Consider the following 7,296-nt stretch of genomic DNA (forward strand, 5'->3'; position numbering starts at 1 on the left):
TGCTGACTTCAGTGGCCAACTATCTAAATTGCATGATGGCTTCCCAACAGACGTTGAAGGAGAGAAGGGCCAGGCAAGAATAAACGTACCATAGTGGCAAACCATGCGGGTGTTGGTCTCATTGATTTATTCATTGGTAAGAAACTGTGCAGAACTCCCCTCTCTAGGGACCTGCACTGTCGGCAAATTAATAAGGAGCGTATTCAGTTCTACTGAACTAAGATCACCTTTGGGTGCAGCATTGTTACAAGAGTAACATTCCATAAGTCACATAAAAGTCCTGATCTTGTAGAAAATTTAATTTCTTATATATAATTTCATGTGCTTCTGTGCGTTTATAATTCTTTGCACAATAAAAGATAATCAATGTTCTTTCCTTTATTCTTAATGTTTTTATTATGTAAAGAAAGTGGTGAAATAAGATTCTCTCTAAAAAGCAATGTATAACACAAAGGTCAGCGAGTCCAAAAGAAAGTAGAAGAGAAAATGTTACATCTGCCTTTAATGGGGAAACATTTTGATAATAAAGTTTGATAGCTTTTGTCAGTATTAAGACCTTTTGATAAGTGCACTGATGTTTGAAGCAAAATCAGGCCTCACCCCAACATGCAACCAAGATGACTACATTACCAAGACTGGTTTTTCCAGTTCAACTGAGTTTTCCACAATAACCTTTATATGACTAGTACAGTCTAAAAGGAAAAGTCCTACTCCTTTATTTTCTTCTGAAAATTTAGAAGAGTGGATTAATACATATGAAACATTTAAAGTTTTTTTTTCTATTTGACTATGATACAGGGGCTATAAAGAGAGTGTAGTTAATAATATAGTGTCTGTACCTGTGATAGGGGGATAAGATTTCGCGGGGGTCCCACTGCTGATCTCAGCTGCAGCACCCGTGATCCCTGACCCCTGTGATCTCAGCTACAAACTCGCTCTGTGCGTAATGACGGGCGATACAGGGGCTTGAGCATCATGATGTCATGGCTCCGCCCCTTGTTACATCACTGCCCGCCCCATTAATGCAAGTCTGTGGGAGGGGCGTAACTGCTGCCACACCCCCCCCATAGACTTGAATTGAGGGATGGGCCGTGATGTCACGAGGGGGCGGAGCTGTGATGTCATGATGCTCCAGCCCCTGTATCACCCATCATTACGCACAGAGCAAGTTTGCTCTGTGCAGTGATGACAGCAGGGTGCCGTAGCTGAGATCACGGGGGTCCCCAGCGGCGGGAGCCACACAATCAGACCTCTTATCCCCTATCCTTTGGGATAGGGGATAAGATGTCTAGGGGGGGAGTACCCCTTTAAGTGAGTTTGGTGATGTTTTCTGACAACCAGCAACACTGCAAGTGTTCTTCGCAGTTGACCATATTTTGTTTGGTTTGCAATTTTGCTGCTGGCGCCTTGTTTTTGAGACTATGATTGGAATGCAGGTAAAGGTGGAAAAAAGGGAAATTACAAGCAAGGGAAGTTGTATTGGAGTAATGCTCAACATCAACTTCTTGAGCAAAGATGTCTGTGTGATACATACCCAAGTACAACCATGTGCACTAGGACGTATCTTGTGTACTATAGTAGCGATTGTATCTTTTCTTAGTTTTTTTTTACATCACTCTTTAAAGGAGAACTCCCATTAATAAAAACGTATTCCCTACTGTAAAGATTTGTATAAGTGTCAGGGTCTACTGGATCTCCCGCACTGTGCCCCTGCTCTCTGTATGAACAGAGCAGTATTGACCACAGCACGAAGCACACGCCCCCTTCATGCAGCTCTATGGCAGAGCTGGAGATTGCCAAGTGCAGTGCTCTCCCATAGAGCTGCATGCATGTGTGCATTTAAGCTACATTCAAGAAGAGAGCCAGGGTGCCATTCGGGAGATCTTTGGGGGTGGGTGGGAAATCACAGCGGTCGGACCCCATGAGATCTGAAACTTATCCCCAATCCTTAGGATAGGTGATAATTTTTTTTTTTAACTAGGAGTTCTTTAAGAGAGTTAAAAACACTGTACTGCAACAAGAGCAGAACAAAATACACAAAGCAAAGCTCAAAAAGGGATGTTCTGAAGATTACCTTTTTTTTTTGTACTTTATGATTAGTGCTAAAAAGAAAAAAACACTGCAGTCAACCAATCAGTGGCTGCAGTAGTGTCCTGCCTCACTCTGAGCAGCACTTCACGATATGGGCAGAAGCTGGGTTACTGCAGCACAGATCCTATTTGTTTTAGTAGGCGCTGAGCTGCGGTAACCTACAGCAGCCATTACACAGTATATGGGGCTTCAGCACCCTTCTGAGGAGCTATTAGGAGGCCTATATTGTAGGTAGACCAAACAATTTTTCTACAGCTTGCTATGTAATTAGAAACATAGAAGCTGCAGAACCCAAACAAACCAGAATTAAAATTGTTATTTTAATTTAAAAAAGAGAAGTATAAATATAATGACTTAACCCCTTAAGGACCACGGGCGTATGGGTACGCCTTGGTACTAAAGGACCAAGGGCGTACCTGTATGCTCGTGGGAATTCTGGCCCCCGCCGCTTGCCTCCTGTTGCTGGGGGGAGGTGGCGATCACGTCACCTGCCCAGATGAGCTGCTACAGACATAAGGATAAGAGGGATGTCCTTATGCTGACCACAATTCATGGTAACGACACCTCACCTGTCCCTTATTTTTTTTACTTTTGGCTATGCTCTGGGTCATCATTCTAGGAAAATAACTGGCATATCAAATAATTGCCATAGTACACTTCATCCATTCTTGGAAAATAAATGTAAGGAACACCTGTCCATTCCAAATGTCCAGTTCCCCCTATACACCTTGCCCAGGGGGTATACTGAGTGAAATGGGGTCACATGTGGGTGTCCCTTTCTTTTATTTTCCGCTGAATGTAAGTAACCGTCAGCTACTGATCTGCCATAGGCCTCAAATGTAAACATAGCTCTATGACTCTTGAGCCCAGTAGTGTGCCCGCACAGCATGTTACGTCCACATATGGGGTATTTCCATTCCAATGGGGTTACAACATTTGGGGGGCATTTTCTCCTATTACCCCTTGTGCAAATGAAAGATTTGGGGTAACCCTGACAAAACCTATTTTGTCAATTTAAGGCCCAATGTCCCAAACACCTGTGAGGTGTAAATACTGCAACCCTTGTTACGTTCCTTAAGGGGTGTAGTTTCCAAAATGATGGCACTTGAGTGGTGTCCCACTATTTTGGTTCCATGGAAGCTCTGTAAACACTCAAGGCCCCTGACAAAATTCTCCAAAAGCTGAATGGCGCTCCTACTCTTCTGAGACCTGGTGTGCCCCACAGAGCAGTTTAAGTCAAATATGAGGTATGTCCTTACTCCAAAGAAATGTTTTTACAAATTTACGGTGACATTTTCTCCTTTTACCACTTGTGAATGAAAAATTAAAAATTTGGGGTAACCTCAGAATTTTAGTGTAAAAAAATAAAAAATTTTCCTTTTCACATCCCACTTTAATGAACATTTGTTAAACACCTGTGGGGTGTTAAGGTTCACTGTACTGCTTTGCTTTGTTCTTTGAGGTGTGTAGTTTCCAAAATAGTATGCCATGTGGTATTTTTTTTTTGCGCTGTTCTGGCACTATAAAGGGCTTCCTAAATGAGACATGCCCCCCAAAAACCATTTTAGCAAAATGTGCTTTCCAAAAGCCAAATGTGACTCCTTCTTTTCTGAGCATTGTAGTGCACCCGCAGTGCACTTGACGTCCACACATGGGGTATTCCCATACTCAGAAAAGATGGGGTTACACATTTTGGTGGGCATTTTCTCCTATTACCCCTTGTAAAAATGTAAAATTTGGGGGAAAACCAGCATTTTTGTGAAAAAAAATGTCATTTACATATCCGATTTTAACAAAAAGTTGTCAGACACCTGTGGGGTGTTACGGCTCACTGTACCCCTTGTTACGTTCCTTGAGGGGTGTAGTTTCCACAACAGTATGCCATGTTTTTTTTTTTTTTTTGCTGTTCTGGCACCATTTGGGCTTCCTAAATGTGACATACCCCCCAAAAAACTATTTAAGAAAAACTCACTCTCCAAAATCCAATTGTTGCTCTTTCCATTCTGAGCCCTCTACTTAACCTGCAGATACCTTTACATACACATAAATGAGACATTTTGTTACTCGAGAAAAATTGGGTTGCAAATTTTGGGGGGAGTTTCTCTCCTCTTTTTTTTTTTTATGGGAAAAGGGGGGTGATTCAAACTTTTAATAGGGGAGGGGTTAAATGATCTTTATTCACTTTTTTTTTGCAGTGTTATAGCTCCCATAGGGACCTATAACACTGCACACACTGATCTTTCACATTGATCACTGGTTTCTCATAAGAAACCAGTGATCGATGATTCTGCCGCTTGACTGCTCATGCCTGGATCTCAGTCACTGAGCAGTCATTCGGCGATCGGACAGCAAGGAGGCAGGTAGGGACCCTCCAGCTGTCCTGTAAGCTGTTCGGGATGCCGCGATTTCACCGCGGTTATCCCGAACAGCTCCCTGAGCTAACCGGCATGGTTTCACTTTCATTTTAGACGCGGTGTACAACTTTGAATGCCGCGTCTAAAGGGTTGATAGCGCGCGGCAGCGTGATCAATGCCGCGCGCTATTAGCCACGGGTCCCGGCCGTTGTTAGAGACCGGGCCCGACCCGCTATGACGCTGGACCAAGCCGTGGCCCCGCGTTATAGATCGGGAGCGGACTCAGGGCGTACGGGTAATCTTATATAGAAGTGAAGATAGTAAGGGTCCCTCTAATGCCCTAAAAGATAATGCACACCCTTGATGTAAAGTTAAATTATATCCACAAATAGAGTACACCAATTAGGTAAATGAATAAAACATAACTTTTACTTATAAATCAAAACATAACTCCAAAGGAGTTCTGCCACCATCTGCTTTTAATTCCCTTACCCTATCCACACTATATTAGGAAGGGCCCATTGTAGGTAGCCAAGACTAGGTATTCACCTGTACCCTTTTCCCCATTCCCCCACATTGATGGTGATATTACGGTAACCTTATATTTGATTTACTTTATGTTTTGATTTATAAGTAAAAGTTATGTTTTTTTCATTTACCTAATTGGTGTACTCTATTTGTGGATATCAATAAATTAATTTGTATCTAATATTCATGACTCTGAGCCCCAATTTTTCTATATATTTTGTATAATTTTTGGCGCCTTGGGTACAGGTGTTATTTGGGCAGCCCGAGTCACAGGTTGTCTGGGAGATAAGAGCTGTATGTTTCAGAGGAAGTTCTTTTCTTTTTGAATTTCCTTTCTGTCTGACCACATTGCTCTCTGCTGACACCTCTGTCTGTTTCAGTAACTGCACCGAGTAGGAGCAAATCCCCATAGCGAACCTATCCTGCTCTGGACAGTTCCTGACATGGACAGAGGTGTCAGCAGAGAGCATTGTGGTCAGACAAAGTAAATTCAAAAAGAAAAGAACTTCCTTTGTAGTATACAGCAGCTGGATAAGTACTGGAAGTTCACAGAGAAGGGCAACTTAAAATGTATTACCCTATGTTTCTAGAAATATTCTATATGTAGTCCTTGTGCACTTCAAGAGTGTTATTTTGAGCGGACACAACAAGAAAACTGTTATACAGGGTGTGTACTCACTACTTTACATTACAGCAGAGTGTAGTTTCTTCAGTGTCACATACAAAGATATAAAAAAATATTACAAATTTGAGGAGTGGACTCACTTATGTAAGATACTGTTCATTTTATGTAACTTTTACTCTGCAGGTTGGTACAATTACAGCTATACCAAATTTATATACTTTATTAAATAAACATTTTTATAGTATAAATGTAATAGACCATATGAAGTTCTGATTTTTGCGTCACCATTTTCTAAAAGCTTTAAAAGTTTTTCAATAATGGAGCTTGTGAAGGCTTGTTTTTTACAGGATTAGTTGACATTTTGTGGTACATATGATGCTTTGATCACTTTTATTTCATTTTTATGGAAGATTAACAACAAAATGGTAATTCTGGCAATTTATAAATGGTTTTCACCATGTTTTATGATAATTTTATTCTACAGGTTGGTACGATGATAACAATAATTTATATTACGATTATAACAATAATTTATATTACATTAATTGTTTATTACATTTAAACTATTTAAACAGTTTTTTTTTTTGGGGGGGGGGGGGGGGGGGAATAATTTTGTGCGTTGCCATAAATTGAGGACTTGTTTTGAATGGTACAAGTTGATGTTTTAAGTGGTATTATTTTGTATGGTGCTCTGCGATTTTTTGTGCCAATTTTTATCCCGTGCGACAAATGTGTGATTTTTTTTATAATGCTGTCCACAGTCAGTTTCTAAGCAAACTGAGGACTAGTGTAGAATTGCGCCTAAATAAACGTAGTTGCTAGAGATTAGCGAATCAAATTGAGGAATCCGAATTTGTTACGAATTTCATGAAACACTTTTATTCGCAACGAATGCGAATATCACACGTATCGCTTCATTACACTCTATTTAGTGCAGTCCAGGCTCCAGGGCATCTAAAATGGCGGATCCACATGTGAGGACATGGGGCAAGAAATCCCGGGAAGGCGGGGACAAGGGTAGGCGGGAGGACCCTGAACCACCTGCAGGATGCAGTCTAACAGCAGTCAGTCACCCCTGTGATGTCACAGCCCTAGATAATCGGCAGCCATATTGCGGCCAGTAACTTCATCCTTACACTGCAGAGAGATAGATAGGGACAGACAGCTTTTTCCAGCAGCAATTTACCTCCTAGTCAAGTCAGCCTTTTGTTGGAATGAGAGCAGTTTTCTTGTCACAGAAAAGCATGCTAAGGCTGGGTTCACATCACGTTTTAGGCAATACGGGACCACATACGGCTGGAGGGAGCCAAAACCGGACGCTCCCGTATCCCTGCCATATGCGGCCCGTCTGAAATGTTTTTTAATGGGTCGACCGGAGTGAAATGCTGACTTCGGTTGGCTCATTTTTGCCCTGAAAGCTGTTTTCCAACCGAACTTAAAACCATGGTATGGAAGTGCCCGGTTTTAGCTCCCACCCAAATGTATGCGGTCACATATTGCCTAAAACGTGATGTGAACCCAGCTTTACTGAAGCAATCCACCTCCCAGTCCCTGTCTACAGTGTTCTATTATAGAGAGGATCAGAGAGCAGTGTGTTGCACAGAAGAACAGGGGCGATTAAGCTCAAGTAAAAATACTGCCTAGAAGAACTGATAGGGAAGGGAGTGAGATTGAGAAGTATTACTTTACTGAGAAAGT

The sequence above is a fragment of the Hyla sarda genome, chromosome 7 (assembly GCF_029499605.1).
Source record: "Hyla sarda isolate aHylSar1 chromosome 7, aHylSar1.hap1, whole genome shotgun sequence".
Lineage (NCBI taxonomy): Eukaryota > Metazoa > Chordata > Amphibia > Anura > Hylidae > Hyla > Hyla sarda.